Source organism: Symphalangus syndactylus, chromosome 18 (assembly GCF_028878055.3).
Source record: "Symphalangus syndactylus isolate Jambi chromosome 18, NHGRI_mSymSyn1-v2.1_pri, whole genome shotgun sequence".
Classification (NCBI taxonomy): domain Eukaryota; kingdom Metazoa; phylum Chordata; class Mammalia; order Primates; family Hylobatidae; genus Symphalangus; species Symphalangus syndactylus.
The window spans coordinates 4,527,145-4,548,974 of NC_072440.2; positions in this window are offsets into that span (position 1 = coordinate 4,527,145).

Here is a 21,830-nt window from a genome sequence, read left to right on the forward strand (position 1 = left end):
TTTTCCACTACTACTCTCTTAGCGCTCCAAATGTCCAGTTGCATTTTCTACAGAAAGAGTGTTCAGATCTGCTCAATCAAAAGTATGGTTTAACTCTGTTAGCTGAATGCACAGATCAGAAAGAAGTTTCACAGAATGATTCTGTGTAGTTTATATTTGGAGACATTCCTTTTTCCACTATTACCCTATTAGCGCTCCGAATCTCCACTTGCATTTTCTACAGAAAGACTGTTGCAGAACGGCTCAATCAAAACTAAGGTTCAACTCTTTTAGTTGAACAAACAGAACAGAAAGAAGTTTCACACAAATCTTCTGCGTAGTTTTTGTTTGTAGACATTCTTTTTCCCAATATAGGCCTCTTAGCGCTCAGAATGTCCAATTGCAGTTTCTACAGAAAGTGTGTTTCAGAACGGCTCAATCAAAAGTAAGGTTCAACTCTGTTAGTTGAATGCACAGAACAGAAAGAAGTTTCATACAATGCTTCTGTGTAGTTTATATTTGAACTTATTCTTTTTTCCACTATTACCCACTTAGCGCTAGGAATGTCCAGTTGCATTTTCTACAGACAGAGTGTTTCAAAACTGCTCAATCAAAAGTATGGTTTAACTCTGTTAGCTGAATGCTCAGATCAGAAAGAAGTTTCACAGAATGCTTCTGTGTAGTTTATAGTTGAATATATTCCTTTTTCCACTACTACGCTCTTAGCGCTCCAAATGTCCAGTTGCATTTTCAACAGAAAGAGTGTTCAGATCTGCTCAATCAAAAGTATGGTTTAACTCTGTTAGCTGAATCCACAGATCAGAAAGAAGTTTCACCGAATGATTCTGTGTAGTTTATATTTGAAGACATTCCTTTTCCACTATTACCCTCTTAGCGCTCCGAATCTCCACTTGCGTTTTCTACAAAAAGATTGTTTCATAACTGCTCAATCAAAAATATGTTTTATCTCTGTTAACTGAATTTACAGATCAGAAATAAGTTTCACAGAATGCATCTGTGTAGTTTTTATTTGAAGATATTCTTTTTCCCAATGTAGGCCTCTTAGCGCTTAGCATGTCCAATTGCAGTTTCTACAGGAAGAGTGTTTCAGAACGGCTCAATCAAAAGTAAGGTTCAACTCTGTTAGTTGAATGCACAGAACAGAAAGAATTTTCACAGAATGCTACTGTGTAGTTTATATTTGAATATATTCCTTTTTCCATTATTACCCTCTTAGCGCTCCGAATGTCCACTTGCATTTTCTACAGAAAGAGTGTTCAGAACTGCGCAATCAAAAGTATGGTTTAACTCTGTTAGCTTAATGAACATATCAGAAATAACTTTCACACAATGCTTCTGTGTAGTTTTTATTTGAAGATATTATTTTTCCCAATATAGGCCTCTTCGCGCTCAGAATGTCCAATTGCAGTTTCTACAGAAAGAGTGTTTCACAAAGGCTCAATCAAATTAAGGTTCAACTCTATTAGTTGAATGCACAGAACAGAAAGAAGTTTCATACAATGCTTCTGTGTAGTTTATATTTGAACATATTCTTTTTTCCACTATTACCCACTTAGCGCTACGAATGTCCAGTTGCATTTTCTACAGAAAGAGTGTTCAGATCTGCTCAATCAAAAGTATGGTTTAACTCTGTTAGCTGAATGCACAGATCAGAAAGAAGTTTCACAGAATGATTCTGTATAGTTTATATTTGGAGACATTCCTTTATCCACTATTACCCTCTTAGCGCTCCGAATCTCCACTTGCATTTTCTACAGAAAGACTGTTACAGAACGGCTCAATCAAAACTAAGGTTCAACTCTTTTAGTTGAACAAACAGAACAGAAAGAAGTTTCACACAATTCTTCTGTGTAGTTTTTATTTGTAGACATTCTTTTTCCCAATATAGGCCTCTTAGCGCTCAGAATGTCCAATTGCAGTTTCTACAGAAAGTGTGTTTCAGAACGGCTCAATCAAAAGTAAGGTTCAACTCTGTTAGTTGAATGCACAGAACAGAAAGAAGTTTCATACAATGCTTCTGTGTAGTTTATATTTGAACTTATTCTTTTTTCCACTATTACCCACTTAGCGCTACGAATGTCCAGTTGCATTTTCTACAGACAGAGTGTTTCAAAACTGCTCAATCAAAAGTATGGTTTAACTCTGTTAGCTGAATGCTCAGATCAGAAAGAAGTTTCACAGAATGCTTCTGTGTAGTTTATATTTGAATATATTCCTTTTTCCACTACTACGCTCTTAGCGCTCCAAAAGTCCAGTTGCATTTTCAACAGAAAGAGTGTTCAGATCTGCTCAATCAAAAGTATGGTTTGACTCTGTTAGCTGAATGCACAGATCAGAAAGATGTTTCACCGAATGATTCTGTGTAGTTTATATTTGAAGACATTCCTTTTTCCACTATTACCCTCTTAGCGCTCCGAATCTCCACTTGCATTTTCTACAAAAAGAGTGTTTCATAACTGCTCAATCAAAAATATGTTTTATCTCTGTTAACTGAATTTACAGATCAGAAATAAGTTCCACAGAATGCATCTGTGTAGTTTTTATTTGAAGATATTCTTTTCCCAATGTAGGCCTCTTAGCGCTTAGCATGTCCAATTGCAGTTTGTACAGAAAGAGTGTTTGAGAATGGCTCAATCAAAAGTAAGGTTCAACTCTGTTAGTTGAATGCACAGAACAGAAAGAATTTTCACAGAATGCTACTGTGTAGTTTATATTTGAATATATTCCTTTTTCCATTATTACCCTCTTAGCGCTCCGAATGTCCACTTGCATTTTCTACAGAAAGAGTGTTCAGAACTGCGCAATCAAAAGTATGGTTTAACTCTGTTAGCTTAATGAACATATCAGAAATAAGTTTCACACAATGCTTCTGTGTAGTTTTTATTTGAAGATATTATTTTTCCCAATAGAGGCCTCTTAGCGCTCAGAATGTCCAATTGCAGTTTCTACAGAAAGAGTGTTTCAGAAAGGCTCACTCAAAAGTAAGGTTCAACTCTGTTAGTTGAATGCACAGAACAGAAAGAAGTTTCATACAATGCTTCTGTGTAGTTTATATTTGAACATATTCTTTTTTCCACTATTACCCACTTAGCGCTACGAATGTCCAGTTGCATTTTCTACAGACAGAGTGTTTCAAAACTGCTCAATCAAAAGTATGGTTTAACTCTGTTAGCTGAATGCTCAGATCAGAAAGAAGTTTCACAGAATGCTTCTGTGTAGTTTATATTTGAATATATTCCCTTTTCCACTACTACTCTCTTAGCGCTCCAAATGTCCAGTTGCATTTTCTACAGAAAGAGTGTTCAGATCTGCTCAATCAAAAGTATGGTTTAACTCTGTTAGCTGAATGCACAGATCAGAAAGAAGTTTCACAGAATGATTCTGTGTAGTTTATATTTGGAGACATTCCTTTTTCCACTATTACCCTATTAGCGCTCCGAATCTCCACTTGCATTTTCTACAGAAAGACTGTTGCAGAACGGCTCAATCAAAACTAAGGTTCAACTCTTTTAGTTGAACAAACAGAACAGAAAGAAGTTTCACAAAAATCTTCTGCGTAGTTTTTGTTTGTAGACATTCTTTTTCCCAATATAGGCCTCTTAGCGCTCAGAATGTCCAATTGCAGTTTCTACAGAAAGTGTGTTTCAGAACGGCTCAATCAAAAGTAAGGTTCAACTCTGTTAGTTGAATGCACAGAACAGAAAGAAGTTTCATACAATGCTTCTGTGTAGTTTATATTTGAACTTATTCTTTTTTCCACTATTACCCACTTAGCGCTACGAATGTCCAGTTGCATTTTCTACAGACAGAGTGTTTCAAAACTGCTCAATCAAAAGTATGGTTTAACTCTGTTAGCTGAATGCTCAGATCAGAAAGAAGTTTCACAGAATGCTTCTGTGTAGTTTATAGTTGAATATATTCCTTTTTCCACTACTACGCTCTTAGCGCTCCAAATGTCCAGTTGCATTTTCAACAGAAAGAGTGTTCAGATCTGCTCAATCAAAAGTATGGTTTAACTCTGTTAGCTGAATGCACAGATCAGAAAGAAGTTTCACCGAATGATTCTGTGTAGTTTATATTTGAAGACATTCCTTTTTCCACTATTACCCTCTTAGCGCTCCGAATCTCCACTTGCGTTTTCTACAAAAAGATTGTTTCATAACTGCTCAATCAAAAATATGTTTTATCTCTGTTAACTGAATTTACAGATCAGAAATAAGTTTCACAGAATGCATCTGTGTAGTTTTTATTTGAAGATATTCTTTTTCCCAATGTAGGCCTCTTAGCGCTTAGCATGTCCAATTGCAGTTTCTACAGGAAGAGTGTTTCAGAACGGCTCAATCAAAAGTAAGGTTCAACTCTGTTAGTTGAATGCACAGAACAGAAAGAATTTTCACAGAATGCTACTGTGTAGTTTATATTTGAATATATTCCTTTTTCCATTATTACCCTCTTAGCGCTCCGAATGTCCACTTGCATTTTCTACAGAAAGAGTGTTCAGAACTGCGCAATCAAAAGTATGGTTTAACTCTGTTAGCTTAATGAACATATCAGAAATAACTTTCACACAATGCTTCTGTGTAGTTTTTATTTGAAGATATTATTTTTCCCAATATAGGCCTCTTCGCGCTCAGAATGTACAATTGCAGTTTCTACAGAAAGAGTGTTTCACAAAGGCTCAATCAAATTAAGGTTCAACTCTATTAGTTGAATGCACAGAACAGAAAGAAGTTTCATACAATGCTTCTGTGTAGTTTATATTTGAACATATTCTTTTTTCCACTATTACACACTTAGCGCTACGAATGTCCAGTTGCATTTTCTACAGAAAGAGTGTTCAGATCTGCTCAATCAAAAGTATGGTTTAACTCTGTTAGCTGAATGCACAGATCAGAAAGAAGTTTCACAGAATGATTCTGTATAGTTTATATTTGGAGACATTCCTTTATCCACTATTACCCTCTTAGCGCTCCGAATCTCCACTTGCATTTTCTACAGAAAGACTGTTACAGAACGGCTCAATCAAAACTAAGGTTCAACTCTTTTAGTTGAACAAACAGAACAGAAAGAAGTTTCACACAATTCTTCTGTGTAGTTTTTATTTGTAGACATTCTTTTTCCCAATATAGGCCTCTTAGCGCTCAGAATGTCCAATTGCAGTTTCTACAGAAAGTGTGTTTCAGAACGGCTCAATCAAAAGTAAGGTTCAACTCTGTTAGTTGAATGCACAGAACAGAAAGAAGTTTCATACAATGCTTCTGTGTAGTTTATATTTGAACTTATTCTTTTTTCCACTATTACCCACTTAGCGCTACGAATGTCCAGTTGCATTTTCTACAGACAGAGTGTTTCAAAACTGCTCAATCAAAAGTATGGTTTAACTCTGTTAGCTGAATGCTCAGATCAGAAAGAAGTTTCACAGAATGCTTCTGTGTAGTTTATATTTGAATATATTCCTTTTTCCACTACTACGCTCTTAGCGCTCCAAAAGTCCAGTTGCATTTTCAACAGAAAGAGTGTTCAGATCTGCTCAATCAAAAGTATGGTTTGACTCTGTTAGCTGAATGCACAGATCAGAAAGATGTTTCACCGAATGATTCTGTGTAGTTTATATTTGAAGACATTCCTTTTTCCACTATTACCCTCTTAGCGCTCCGAATCTCCACTTGCATTTTCTACAAAAAGAGTGTTTCATAACTGCTCAATCAAAAATATGTTTTATCTCTGTTAACTGAATTTACAGATCAGAAATAAGTTCCACAGAATGCATCTGTGTAGTTTTTATTTGAAGATATTCTTTTCCCAATGTAGGCCTCTTAGCGCTTAGCATGTCCAATTGCAGTTTGTACAGAAAGAGTGTTTGAGAATGGCTCAATCAAAAGTAAGGTTCAACTCTGTTAGTTGAATGCACAGAACAGAAAGAATTTTCACAGAATGCTACTGTGTAGTTTATATTTGAATATATTCCTTTTTCCATTATTACCCTCTTAGCGCTCCGAATGTCCACTTGCATTTTCTACAGAAAGAGTGTTCAGAACTGCGCAATCAAAAGTATGGTTTAACTCTGTTAGCTTAATGAACATATCAGAAATAAGTTTCACACAATGCTTCTGTGTAGTTTTTATTTGAAGATATTATTTTTCCCAATAGAGGCCTCTTAGCGCTCAGAATGTCCAATTGCAGTTTCTACAGAAAGAGTGTTTCAGAAAGGCTCACTCAAAAGTAAGGTTCAACTCTGTTAGTTGAATGCACAGAACAGAAAGAAGTTTCATACAATGCTTCTGTGTAGTTTATATTTGAACATATTCTTTTTTCCACTATTACCCACTTAGCGCTACGAATGTCCAGTTGCATTTTCTACAGACAGAGTGTTTCAAAACTGCTCAATCAAAAGTATGGTTTAACTCTGTTAGCTGAATGCTCAGATCAGAAAGAAGTTTCACAGAATGCTTCTGTGTAGTTTATATTTGAATATATTCCCTTTTCCACTACTACTCTCTTAGCGCTCCAAATGTCCAGTTGCATTTTCTACAGAAAGAGTGTTCAGATCTGCTCAATCAAAAGTATGGTTTAACTCTGTTAGCTGAATGCACAGATCAGAAAGAAGTTTCACAGAATGATTCTGTGTAGTTTATATTTGGAGACATTCCTTTTTCCACTATTACCCTATTAGCGCTCCGAATCTCCACTTGCATTTTCTACAGAAAGACTGTTGCAGAACGGCTCAATCAAAACTAAGGTTCAACTCTTTTAGTTGAACAAACAGAACAGAAAGAAGTTTCACACAAATCTTCTGCGTAGTTTTTGTTTGTAGACATTCTTTTTCCCAATATAGGCCTCTTAGCGCTCAGAATGTCCAATTGCAGTTTCTACAGAAAGTGTGTTTCAGAACGGCTCAATCAAAAGTAAGGTTCAACTCTGTTAGTTGAATGCACAGAACAGAAAGAAGTTTCATACAATGCTTCTGTGTAGTTTATATTTGAACTTATTCTTTTTTCCACTATTACCCACTTAGCGCTAGGAATGTCCAGTTGCATTTTCTACAGACAGAGTGTTTCAAAACTGCTCAATCAAAAGTATGGTTTAACTCTGTTAGCTGAATGCTCAGATCAGAAAGAAGTTTCACAGAATGCTTCTGTGTAGTTTATAGTTGAATATATTCCTTTTTCCACTACTACGCTCTTAGCGCTCCAAATGTCCAGTTGCATTTTCAACAGAAAGAGTGTTCAGATCTGCTCAATCAAAAGTATGGTTTAACTCTGTTAGCTGAATGCACAGATCAGAAAGAAGTTTCACCGAATGATTCTGTGTAGTTTATATTTGAAGACATTCCTTTTTCCACTATTACCCTCTTAGCGCTCCGAATCTCCACTTGCGTTTTCTACAAAAAGATTGTTTCATAACAGCTCAATCAAAAATATGTTTTATCTCTGTTAACTGAATTTACAGATCAGAAATAAGTTTCACAGAATGCATCTGTGTAGTTTTTATTTGAAGATATTCTTTTTCCCAATGTAGGCCTCTTAGCGCTTAGCATGTCCAATTGCAGTTTCTACAGGAAGAGTGTTTCAGAACGGCTCAATCAAAAGTAAGGTTCAAATCTGTTAGTTGAATGCACAGAACAGAAAGAATTTTCACAGAATGCTACTGTGTAGTTTATATTTGAATATATTCCTTTTTCCATTATAACCCTCTTAGCGCTCCGAATGTCCACTTGCATTTTCTACAGAAAGAGTGTTCAGAACTGCGCAATCAAAAGTATGGTTTAACTCTGTTAGCTTAATGAACATATCAGAAATAAGTTTCACACAATGCTTCTGTGTAGTTTTTATTTGAAGATATTATTTTTCCCAATATAGGCCTCTTCGCGCTCAGAATGTCCAATTGCAGTTTCTACAGAAAGAGTGTTTCACAAAGGCTCAATCAAATTAAGTTTCAACTCTATTAGTTGAATGCACAGAACAGAAAGAAGTTTCATACAATGCTTCTGTGTAGTTTATATTTGAACATATTCTTTTTTCCACTATTACCCACTTAGCGCTACGAATGTACAGTTGCATTTTCTACAGAAAGAGTGTTCAGATCTGCTCAATCAAAAGTATGGTTTAACACTGTTAGCTGAATGCACAGATCAGAAAGAAGTTTCACAGAATGATTCTGTGTAGTTTATATTTGGAGACATTCCTTTATCCACTATTACCCTCTTAGCGCTCCGAATCTCCACTTGCATTTTCTACAGAAAGACTGTTACAGAACGGCTCAATCAAAACTAAGGTTCAACTCTTTTAGTTGAGCAAACAGAACAGAAAGAAGTTTCACACAATTCTTCTGTGTAGTTTTTATTTGTAGACATTCTTTTTCCCAATATAGGCCTCTTAGCGCTCAGAATGTCCAATTGCAGTTTCTACAGAAAGAGTGTTTCAGAACGGCTCAATCAAAAGTAAGGTTCAACTCTGTTAGTTGAATGCACAGAACAGAAAGAAGTTTCATACAATGCTTCTGTGTAGTTTATATTTGAACTTATTCTTTTTTCCACTATTACCCACTTAGCGCTACGAATGTCCAGTTGCATTTTCTACAGACAGAGTGTTTCAAAACTGCTCAATCAAAAGTATGGTTTAACTCTGTTAGCTGAATGCTCAGATCAGAAAGAAGTTTCACAGAATGCTTCTGTGTAGTTTATATTTGAATATATTCCTTTTTCCACTACTACGCTCTTAGCGCTCCAAATGTCCAGTTGCATTTTCAACAGAAAGAGTGTTCAGATCTGCTCAATCAAAAGTATGGTTTGACTCTGTTAGCTGAATGCACAGATCAGAAAGATGTTTCACCGAATGATTCTGTGTAGTTTATATTTGAAGACATTCCTTTTTCCACTATTACCCTCTTAGCGCTCCGAATCTCCACTTGCATTTTCTACAAAAAGAGTGTTTCATAACTGCTCAATCAAAAATATGTTTTATCTCTGTTAACTGAATTTACAGATCAGAAATAAGTTCCACAGAATGCATCTGTGTAGTTTTTATTTGAAGATATTCTTTTCCCAATGTAGGCCTCTTAGCGCTTAGCATGTCCAATTGCAGTTTGTACAGAAAGAGTGTTTGAGAATGGCTCAATCAAAAGTAAGGTTCAACTCTGTTAGTTGAATGCACAGAACAGAAAGAATTTTCACAGAATGCTACTGTGTAGTTTATATTTGAATATATTCCTTTTTCCATTATTACCCTCTTAGCGCTCCGAATGTCCACTTGCATTTTCTACAGAAAGAGTGTTCAGAACTGCGCAATCAAAAGTATGGTTTAACTCTGTTAGCTTAATGAACATTTCAGAAATAAGTTTCACACAATGCTTCTGTGTAGTTTTTATTTGAAGATATTATTTTTCCCAATAGAGGCCTCTTAGCGCTCAGAATGTCCAATTGCAGTTTCTACAGAAAGAGTGTTTCAGAAAGGCTCACTCAAAAGTAAGGTTCAACTCTGTTAGTTGAATGCACAGAACAGAAAGAAGTTTCATACAATGCTTCTGTGTAGTTTATATTTGAACATATTCTTTTTTCCACTATTACCCACTTAGCGCTACGAATGTCCAGTTGCATTTTCTACAGACAGAGTGTTTCAAAACTGCTCAATCAAAAGTATGGTTTAACTCTGTTAGCTGAATGCTCAGATCAGAAAGAAGTTTCACAGAATGCTTCTGTGTAGTTTATATTTGAATATATTCCCTTTTCCACTACTACTCTCTTAGCGCTCCAAATGTCCAGTTGCATTTTCTACAGAAAGAGTGTTCAGATCTGCTCAATCAAAAGTATGGTTTAACTCTGTTAGCTGAATGCACAGATCAGAAACAAGTTTCACAGAATGATTCTGTGTAGTTTATATTTGGAGACATTCCTTTTTCCACTATTACCCTATTAGCGCACCGAATCTCCACTTGCATTTTCTACACAAAGACTGTTGCAGAACGGCTCAATCAAAATTAAGGTTCAACTCTTTTAGTTGAACAAACAGAACAGAAAGAAGTTTCACACAATTCTTCTGTGTAGTTTTTGTTTGTAGACATTCTTTTTCCCAATATAGGCCTCTTAGCGCTCAGAATGTCCAATTGCAGTTTCTACAGAAAGTGTGTTTCAGAACGGCTCAATCAAAAGTAAGGTTCAACTCTGTTAGTTGAATGCACAGAACAGAAAGAAGTTTCATACAATGCTTCTGTGTAGTTTATATTTGAACTTATTCTTTTTTCCACTATTACCCACTTAGCGCTAGGAATGTCCAGTTGCATTTTCTACAGACAGAGTGTTTCAAAACTGCTCAATCAAAAGTATGGTTTAACTCTGTTAGCGGAATGCTCAGATCAGAAAGAAGTTTCACAGAATGCTTCTGTGTAGTTTATAGTTGAATATATTCCTTTTTCCACTACTACGCTCTTAGCGCTCCAAATGTCCAGTTGCATTTTCAACAGAAAGAGTGTTCAGATCTGCTCAATCAAAAGTATGGTTTAACTCTGTTAGCTGAATGCACAGATCAGAAAGAAGTTTCACCGAATGATTCTGTGTAGTTTATATTTGAAGACATTCCTTTTTCCACTATTACCCTCTTAGCGCTCCGAATCTCCACTTGCGTTTTCTACAAAAAGATTGTTTCATAACTGCTCAATCAAAAATATGTTTTATCTCTGTTAACTGAATTTACAGATCAGAAATAAGTTTCACAGAATGCATCTGTGTAGTTTTTATTTGAAGATATTCTTTTTCCCAATGTAGGCCTCTTAGCGCTTAGCATGTCCAATTGCAGTTTCTACAGGAAGAGTGTTTCAGAACGGCTCAATCAAAAGTAAGGTTCAACTCTGTTAGTTGAATGCACAGAACAGAAAGAATTTTCACAGAATGCTACTGTGTAGTTTATATTTGAATATATTCCTTTTTCCATTATTACCCTCTTAGCGCTCCGAATGTCCACTTGCATTTTCTACAGAAAGAGTGTTCAGAACTGCGCAATCAAAAGTATGGTTTAACTCTGTTAGCTTAATGAACATATCAGAAATAAGTTTCACACAATGCTTCTGTGTAGTTTTTATTTGAAGATATTATTTTTCCCAATATAGGCCTCTTCGCGCTCAGAATGTCCAATTGCAGTTTCTACAGAAAGAGTGTTTCACAAAGGCTCAATCAAATTAAGGTTCAACTCTATTAGTTGAATGCACAGAACAGAAAGAAGTTTCATACAATGCTTCTGTGTAGTTTATATTTGAACATATTCTTTTTTCCACTATTACCCACTTAGCGCTACGAATGTCCAGTTGCATTTTCTACAAAAAGAGTGTTCAGATCTGCTCAATCAAAAGTATGGTTTAACTCTGTTAGCTGAATGCACAGATCAGAAAGAAGTTTCACAGAATGATTCTGTGTAGTTTATATTTGGAGACATTCCTTTATCCACTATTACCCTCTTAGCGCTCCGAATCTCCACTTGCATTTTCTACAGAAAGACTGTTACAGAACGGCTCAATCAAAACTAAGGTTCAACTCTTTTAGTTGAACAAACAGAACAGAAAGAAGTTTCACACAATTCTTCTGTGTAGTTTTTATTTGTAGACATTCTTTTTCCCAATATAGGCCTCTTAGCGCTCAGAATGTCCAATTGCAGTTTCTACAGAAAGTGTGTTTCAGAACGGCTCAATCAAAAGTAAGGTTCAACTCTGTTAGTTGAATACACAGAACAGAAAGAAGTTTCATACAACGCTTCTGTGTAGTTTATATTTGAACTTATTCTTTTTTCCACTATTACCCACTTAGCGCTACGAATGTCCAGTTGCATTTTCTACAGACAGAGTGTTTCAAAACTGCTCAATCAAAAGTATGGTTTAACTCCGTTAGCTGAATGCTCAGATCACAAAGAAGTTTCACAGAATGCTTCTGTGTAGTTTATATTTGAATATATTCCTTTTTCCACTACTACGCTCTTAGCGCTCCAAATGTCCAGTTGCATTTTCAACAGAAAGAGTGTTCAGATCTGCTCAATCAAAAGTATGGTTTAACTCTGTTAGCTGAATGCACAGATCAGAAAGATGTTTCACCGAATGATTCTGTGTAGTTTATATTTGAAGACATTCCTTTTTCCACTATTACCCTCTTAGCGCTCCGAATCTCCACTTGCATTTTCTACAAAAAGAGTGTTTCATAACTGCTCAATCAAAAATATGTTTTATCTCTGTTAACTGAATTTACAGATCAGAAATAAGTTCCACAGAATACATCTGTGTAGTTTTTATTTGAAGATATTCTTTTCCCAATGTAGGCCTCTTAGCGCTTAGCATGTCCAATTGCAGTTTGTACAGAAAGAGTGTTTGAGAATGGCTCAATCAAAAGTAAGGTTCAACTCTGTTAGTTGAATGCACAGAACAGAAAGAATTTTCACAGAATGCTACTGTGTAGTTTATATTTGAATATATTCCTTTTTCCATTATTACCCTCTTAGCGCTCCGAATGTCCACTTGCATTTTCTACAGAAAGAGTGTTCAGAACTGCGCAATCAAAAGTATGGTTTAACTCTGTTAGCTTAATGAACATATCAGAAATAAGTTTCACACAATGCTTCTGTGTAGTTTTTATTTGAAGATATTATTTTTCCCAATAGAGGCCTCTTAGCGCTCAGAATGTCCAATTGCAGTTTCTACAGAAAGAGTGTTTCAGAAAGGCTCAATCAAAAGTAAGGTTCAACTCTGTTAGTTGAATGCACAGAACAGAAAGAAGTTTCATACAATGCTTCTGTGTAGTTTATATTTGAACGTATTCTTTTTTCCACTATTACCCACTTAGCGCTACGAATGTCCAGTTGCATTTTCTACAGACAGAGTGTTTCAAAACTGCACAATCAAAAGTATGGTTTAACTCTGTTAGCTGAATGCTCAGATCAGAAAGAAGTTTCACAGAATGCTTCTGTGTAGTTTATATTTGAATATATTCCTTTTTCCACTAATACGCTCTTAGCGCTCCAAATGTGCAGTTGCATTTTCAACAGAAAGAGTGTTCAGATCTGCTCAATCAAAAGTATGGTTTAACTCTGTTAGCTGAATGCACAGATCAGAAAGAAGTTTCACCGAATGATTCTGTGTAGTTTATATTTGAAGACATTCCTTTTTCCACTATTACCCCCTTAGCGCTCCGAATCTCCACTTGCATTTCCTACAAAAACAGTGTTTCATAACTGCTCAATCAAAAATATGTTTTATCTCTGTTAACTGAATTTACAGATCAGAAATAAGTTTCACAGTATGCATCTGTGTAGTTTTTATTTGAAGATATTCTTTTTCCCAATGTAGGCCTCTTAGCGCTTAGCATGTCCAATTGCAGTTTCTACAGAAAGAGTGTTTCAGAACGGCTCAATCAAAAGTAAGGTTCAACTCTGTTAGTTGAATGCACAGAACAGAAAGAATTTTCACAGAATGCTACTGTGTAGTTTATATTTGAATATATTCCTTTTTCCACTATTACCCTCTTAGCGCTCCGAATGTCCACTTGCAGTTTCTACAGAAAGAGTGTTCAGAACTGCGCGATCAAAAGTATGGTTTAACTCTGTTAGCTTAATGAACATATCAGAAATAAGTTTCACACAATGCTTCTGTGTAGTTTTTATTTGAAGATATTATTTTTCCCAATAGAGGCCTCTTAGCGCTCAGAATGTCCAATTGCAGTTTCTACAGAAAGAGTGTTTCAGAAAGGCTCAATCAAATGTAAGGTTCAACTCTGTTAGTTGAATGCACAGAACAGAAAGAAGTTTCATACAATGCTTCTGTGTAGTTTATATTTGAACATATTCTTTTTTCCACTATTACCCACTTAGCGCTACGAATGTCCAGTTGCATTTTCTACAGACAGAGTGTTTCAAAACTGCTCAATCAAAAGTATGGTTTAACTCTATTAGCTGAATGCTCAGATCAGAAAGAAGTTTCACAGAATGCTTCTGTGTAGTTTATATTTGAATATATTCCTTTTTCCACTACTACGCTCTTAGCGCTCCAAATGTCCAGTTGCATTTTCAACAGAAAGAGTGTTCAGATCTGCTCAATCAAAAGTATGGTTTAACTCTGTTAGCTGAATGCACAGATCAGAAAGAAGTTTCACCGAATGATTCTGTGTAGTTTATATTTGAAGACATTCCTTTTTCCACTATTACCCTCTTAGCGCTCCGAATCTCCACTTGCATTTTCTACAAAAAGAGTGTTTCATAACTGCTCAATCAAAAATATGTTTTATCTCTGTTAACTGAATTTACAGATCAGAAATAAGTTTCACAGAATGCATCTGTGTAGTGTTTATTTGAAGATATTCTTTTTCCCAATGTAGGCCTCTTAGCGCTTAGCATGTCCAATTGCAGTTTCTACAGAAAGAGTGTTTCAGAACGGCTCAATCAAAAGTAAGGTTCAACTCTGTTAGTTGAATGCACAGAACAGAAAGAATTTTCACAGAATGCTACTGTGTAGTTTATATTTGAATATATTCCTTTTTCCACTATTACCCTCTTAGCGCTCCGAATGTCCACTTGCATTTTCTACAGAAAGAGTGTTCAGAACTGCGCAATCAAAAGTATGGTTAAACTCTGTTAGCTTAATGAACATATCAGAAATAAGTTTCACACAATGCTTCTCTGTAGTTTTTATTTGAAGATATTATTTTTCCCAAAAGAGCCCTCTTAGCTCTCAGAATGTCCAATTGCAGTTTCTACAGAAAGAGTGTTTCAGAAAGGCTCAATCAAAAGTAAGGTTCAACTCTGTTAGTTGAATGCACAGAACAGAAAGAAGTTTCATACAATGCTTCTGTGTAGTTTATATTTGAACATATTCTTTTTTCCACTATTACCCACTTAGCGCTACGAATGTCCAGTTGCATTTTCTACAGACAGAGTGTTTCAAAACTGCTCAATCAAAAGTATGGTTTACATCTGTAAGCTGAATGCTCAGATCAGAAAGAAGTTTCACAGAATGCTTCTGTGTAGTTTATATTTGAATATATTGCTTTTTCCACTACTACTCTCTTAGCGCTCCAAATGTCCAGTTGCATTTTCTACAGAAAAAGTGTTCAGATCTGCTCAATCAAAAGTATGGTTTAACTCTGTTAGCTGAATGCACAGATCAGAAAGAAGTTTCACAGAATGATTCTGTGTAGTTTATATTTGGAGACATTCCTTTTTCCACTATTACCCTCTTAGCGCTCCGAATCTCCACTTGCATTTTCTACAGAAAGAGTGTTTCAGAACGGCTCAATCAAAACTAAGGTTCAACTCTTTTAGTTGAACAAACAGAACAGAAAGAAGTTTCACACAATTCTTCTGTGTAGTTTTTATTTGTAGACATTCTTTTTCCCAATATAGGCCTCTTAGCGCTCAGAATATCCAATTGCCGTTTCTACAGAAATAGTGTTTCAGAACGGCTCAATCAAAAGTAAGGTTCAACTCTGTTAGTTGAATGCACAGAACAGAAAGAAGTTTCATACAATGCTTCTGTGTAGTTTATATTTGAACATATTCTTTTTTCCACTATTACCCCCTTAGCGCTACGAATGTCCAGTTGCATTTTCTACAGACAGAGTGTTTCAAAACTGCTCAATCAAAAGTATGGTTTAACTCTGTTAGCTGAATGCTCAGATCAGAAAGAAGTTTCACAGAATGCTTCTGTGTAGTTTATATTTGAATATATTCCTTTTTCCACTACTACGCTCTTAGCGCTCCAAATGTCCAGTTGCATTTTCTACAGAAAGAGTGTTCAGATCTGCTCAATCAAAAGTATGGTTTAACTCTGTTAGCTGAATGCACAGATCAGAAAGAAGTTTCACCGAATGATTCTGTGTAGTTTATATTTGAAGACATTCCTTTTTCCACTATTACCCCCTTAGCGCTCCGAATCTCCACTTGCATTTCCTACAAAAACAGTGTTTCATAACTGCTCAATCAAAAATATGTTTTATCTCTGTTAACTGAATTTACAGATCAGAAATAAGTTTCACAGTATGCATCTGTGTAGTTTTTATTTGAAGATATTCTTTTTCCCAATGTAGGCCTCTTAGCGCTTAGCATGTCCAATTGCAGTTTCTACAGAAAGAGTGTTTCAGAATGGCTCAATCAAAAGTAAGGTTCAACTCTGTTAGTTGAATGCACAGAACAGAAAGAATTTTCACAGAATGCTACTGTGTAGTTTATATTTGAATATATTCCTTTTTCCACTATTACCCTCTTAGCGCTCCGAATGTCCACTTGCAGTTTCTACAGAAAGAGTGTTCAGAACTGCGCGATCAAAAGTATGGTTTAACTCTGTTAGCTTAATGAACATATCAGAAATAAGTTTCACACAATGCTTCTGTGTAGTTTTTATTTGAAGATATTATTTTTCCCAATAGAGGCCTCTTAGCGCTCAGAATGTCCAATTGCAGTTTCTACAGAAAGAGTGTTTCAGAAAGGCTCAATCAAATGTAAGGTTCAACTCTGTTAGTTGAATGCACAGAACAGAAAGAAGTTTCATACAATGCTTCTGTGTAGTTTATATTTGAACATATTCTTTTTTCCACTATTACCCACTTAGCGCTACGAATGTCCAGTTGCATTTTCTACAGACAGAGTGTTTCAAAACTGCTCAATCAAAAGTATGGTTTAACTCTATTAGCTGAATGCTCAGATCAGAAAGAAGTTTCACAGAATGCTTCTGTGTAGTTTATATTTGAATATATTCCTTTTTCCACTACTACGCTCTTAGCGCTCCAAATGTCCAGTTGCATTTTCAACAGAAAGAGTGTTCAGATCTGCTCAATCAAAAGTATGGTTTAACTCTGTTAGCTGAATGCACAGATCAGAAAGAAGTTTCACCGAATGATTCTGTGTAGTTTATATTTGAAGACATTCCTTTTTCCACTATTACCCTCTTAGCGCTCCGAATCTCCACTTGCATTTTCTACAAAAAGAGTGTTTCATAACTGCTCAATCAAAAATATGTTTTATCTCTGTTAACTGAATTTACAGATCAGAAATAAGTTTCACAGAATGCATCTGTGTAGTGTTTATTTGAAGATATTCTTTTTCCCAATGTAGGCCTCTTAGCGCTTAGCATGTCCAATTGCAGTTTCTACAGAAAGAGTGTTTCAGAACGGCTCAATCAAAAGTAAGGTTCAACTCTGTTAGTTGAATGCACAGAACAGAAAGAATTTTCACAGAATGCTACTGTGTAGTTTATATTTGAATATATTCCTTTTTCCACTATTACCCTCTTAGCGCTCCGAATGTCCACTTGCATTTTCTACAGAAAGAGTGTTCAGAACTGCGCAATCAAAAGTATGGTTAAACTCTGTTAGCTTAATGAACATATCAGAAATAAGTTTCACACAATGCTTCTCTGTAGTTTTTATTTGAAGATATTATTTTTCCCAAAAGAGCCCTCTTAGCTCTCAGAATGTCCAATTGCAGTTTCTACAGAAAGAGTGTTTCAGAAAGGCTCAATCAAAAGTAAGGTTCAACTCTGTTAGTTGAATGCACAGAACAGAAAGAAGTTTCATACAATGCTTCTGTGTAGTTTATATTTGAACATATTCTTTTTTCCACTATTACCCACTTAGCGCTACGAATGTCCAGTTGCATTTTCTACAGACAGAGTGTTTCAAAACTGCTCAATCAAAAGTATGGTTTACATCTGTAAGCTGAATGCTCAGATCAGAAAGAAGTTTCACAGAATGCTTCTGTGTAGTTTATATTTGAATATATTGCTTTTTCCACTACTACTCTCTTAGCGCTCCAAATGTCCAGTTGCATTTTCTACAGAAAAAGTGTTCAGATCTGCTCAATCAAAAGTATGGTTTAACTCTGTTAGCTGAATGCACAGATCAGAAAGAAGTTTCACAGAATGATTCTGTGTAGTTTATATTTGGAGACATTCCTTTTTCCACTATTACCCTCTTAGCGCTCCGAATCTCCACTTGCATTTTCTACAGAAAGAGTGTTTCAGAACGGCTCAATCAAAACTAAGGTTCAACTCTTTTAGTTGAACAAACAGAACAGAAAGAAGTTTCACACAATTCTTCTGTGTAGTTTTTATTTGTAGACATTCTTTTTCCCAATATAGGCCTCTTAGCGCTCAGAATATCCAATTGCCGTTTCTACAGAAATAGTGTTTCAGAACGGCTCAATCAAAAGTAAGGTTCAACTCTGTTAGTTGAATGCACAGAACAGAAAGAAGTTTCATACAATGCTTCTGTGTAGTTTATATTTGAACATATTCTTTTTTCCACTATTACCCCCTTAGCGCTACGAATGTCCAGTTGCATTTTCTACAGACAGAGTGTTTCAAAACTGCTCAATCAAAAGTATGGTTTAACTCTGTTAGCTGAATGCTCAGATCAGAAAGAAGTTTCACAGAATGCTTCTGTGTAGTTTATATTTGAATATATTCCTTTTTCCACTACTACGCTCTTAGCGCTCCAAATGTCCAGTTGCATTTTCTACAGAAAGAGTGTTCAGATCTGCTCAATCAAAAGTATGGTTTAACTCTGTTAGCTGAATGCACAGATCAGAAAGAAGTTTCACCGAATGATTCTGTGTAGTTTATATATGAAGACATTCCTTTTTCCACTATTACCCTCTTAGCGCTCCGAATCTCCACGTGCATTTTCTTCAAAAAAAGTGTTTCATAACTGCTCAATCAAAAATATGTTTTATCTCTGTTAACTGAATTTACAGATCAGAAATAAGTTTCACAGAAGGCATCTGTGTAGTTTTTATTTGAAGATATTCTTTTTCCCAATGTAGGCCTCTTAGCGCTTAGCATGTCAGATTGCAGTTTCTACAGAAAGAGTGTTTCAGAACGGCTCAATCAAAAGTAAGGTTCAACTCTGTTAGTTGAATGCACAGAACAGAAAGTATTTTCACAAAATGCTACTGTGTAGTTTATATTTGAATATATTCCTTTTTCCACTATTACCCTCTTAGCGCTCCGAATGTCCACTTGCATTTTCTACAGAAAGAGTGTTCAGAACTGCGCAATCAAAAGTATGGTTTAACTCTGTTAGCTTAATGAACATATCAGAAATAAGTTTCACACAATGTTTCTGTGTAGTTTTTATTTGAAGATATTATTTTTCCCAATAGAGGCCTCTTAGCGCTCAGAATGTCCAATTGCAGTTTCTACAGAAAGAGTGTTTCAGAAAGGCTCAATCAAAAGTAAGGTTCAACTCTGTTAGTTGAATGCACAGAACAGAAAGAAGTTTCATACAATGCTTCTGTGTAGTTTATATTTGAACATATTATTTTTTGCACTATTACCCACTTAGCGCTACGAATGTCCAGTTGCATTTTCTACAGACAGAGTGTTTCAAAACTGCTCAATCAAAAGTATGGTTTAACTCTGTTAGCTGAATGCTCAGATCAGAAACAAGTTTCACAGAATGCTTCTGTGTAGTTTATATTTGAATATATTCCCTTTTCCACTACTACTCTCTTAGCGCTCCAAATGTCCAGTTGCATTTTCTACAGAAAGAGTGTTCAGATCTGCTCAATCAAAAGTATGGTTTAACTCTGTTAGCTGAATGCACAGATCAGAAAGAAGTTTCACAGAATGATTCTGTGTAGTTTATATTTGGAGACATTCCTTTTTCCACTATTACCCTCTTAGCGCTCCGAATCTCCACTTGCATTTTCTACAGAAAGAGTGTTTCAGAACGGCTCAATCAAAACTAAGGTTCAACTCTTTTAGTTGAACAAACAGAACAGAAAGAAGTTTCACACAATTCTTCTGTGTAGTTTTTATTTGTAGACATTCTTTTTCCCAATAGAGGCCTCTTAGCGCTCAGAATGTCCAATTGCAGTTTCTACAGAAAGAGTGTTTCAGAAAGGCTCAATCAAATGTAAGGTTCAACTCTGTTAGTTGAATGCACAGAACAGAAAGAAGTTTCATACAATGCTTCTGTGTAGTTTATATTTGAACATATTCTTTATTCCACTATTACCCACTTAGCGCTACGAATGTCCAGTTGCATTTTCTACAGACAGAGTGTTTCAAAACTGCTCAATCAAAAGTATGGTTTAACTCTATTAGCTGAATGCTCAGATCAGAAAGAAGTTTCACAGAATGCTTCTGTGCAGTTTATATTTGAATATATTCCTTTTTCCACTACTACGCTCTTAGCGCTCCAAATGTCCAGTTGCATTTTCAACAGAAAGAGTGTTCAGATCTGCTCAATCAAAAGTATGGTTTAACTCTGTTAGCTGAATGCACAGATCAGAAAGAAGTTTCACCGAATGATTCTGTGTAGTTTATATTTGAAGACATTCCTTTTTCCACTATTACCCTCTTAGCGCTCCGAATCTCCACTTGCATTTTCTACAAAAAGAGTGTTTCATAACTGCTCAATCAAAAATATGTTTTATCTCTGTTAACTGAATTTACAGATCAGAAATAAGTTTCACAGAATGCATCTGTGTAGTGTTTATTTGAAGATATTCTTTTTCCCAATGTAGGCCTCTTAGCGCTTAGCATGTCCAATTGCAGTTTCTACAGAAAGAGTGTTTCAGAACGGCTCAATCAAAAGTAAGGTTCAACTCTGTTAGTTGAATGCACAGAACAGAAAGAATTTTCACAGAATGCTACTGTGTAGTTTATATTTGAATATATTCCTTTTTCCACTATTACCCTCTTAGCGCTCCGAATGTCCACTTGCATTTTCTACAGAAAGAGTGTTCAGAACTGCGCAATCAAAAGTATGGTTAAACTCTGTTAGCTTAATGAACATATCAGAAATAAGTTTCACACAATGCTTCTCTGTAGTTTTTATTTGAAGATATTATTTTTCCCAAAAGAGCCCTCTTAGCGCTCAGAATGTCCAATTGCAGTTTCTACAGAAAGAGTGTTTCAGAAAGGCTCAATCAAAAGTAAGGTTCAACTCTGTTAGTTGAATGCACAGAACAGAAAGAAGTTTCATACAATGCTTCTGTGTAGTTTATATTTGAACATATTCTTTTTTCCACTATTACCCACTTAGCGCTACGAATGTCCAGTTGCATTTTCTACAGACAGAGTGTTTCAAAACTGCTCAATCAAAAGTATGGTTTACATCTGTAAGCTGAATGCTCAGATCAGAAAGAAGTTTCACAGAATGCTTCTGTGTAGTTTATATTTGAATATATTGCTTTTTCCACTACTACTCTCTTAGCGCTCCAAATGTCCAGTTGCATTTTCTACAGAAAGAGTGTTCAGATCTGCTCAATCAAAAGTATGGTTTAACTCTGTTAGCTGAATGCACAGATCAGAAAGAAGTTTCACAGAATGATTCTGTGTAGTTTATATTTGGAGACATTCCTTTTTCCACTATTACCCTCTTAGCGCTCCGAATCTCCACTTGCATTTTCTACAGAAAGAGTGTTTCAGAACGGCTCAATCAAAACTAAGGTTCAACTCTTTTAGTTGAACAAACAGAACAGAAAGAAGTTTCACACAATTCTTCTGTGTAGTTTTTATTTGTAGACATTCTTTTTCCCAATATAGGCCTCTTAGCGCTCAGAATATCCAATTGCCGTTTCTACAGAAATAGTGTTTCAGAACGGCTCAATCAAAAGTAAGGTTCAACTCTGTTAGTTGAATGCACAGAACAGAAAGAAGTTTCATACAATGCTTCTGTGTAGTTTATATTTGAACATATTCTTTTTTCCACTATTACCCCCTTAGCGCTACGAATGTCCAGTTGCATTTTCTACAGACAGAGTGTTTCAAAACTGCTCAATCAAAAGTATGGTTTAACTCTGTTAGCTGAATGCTCAGATCAGAAAGAAGTTTCACAGAATGCTTCTGTGTAGTTTATATTTGAA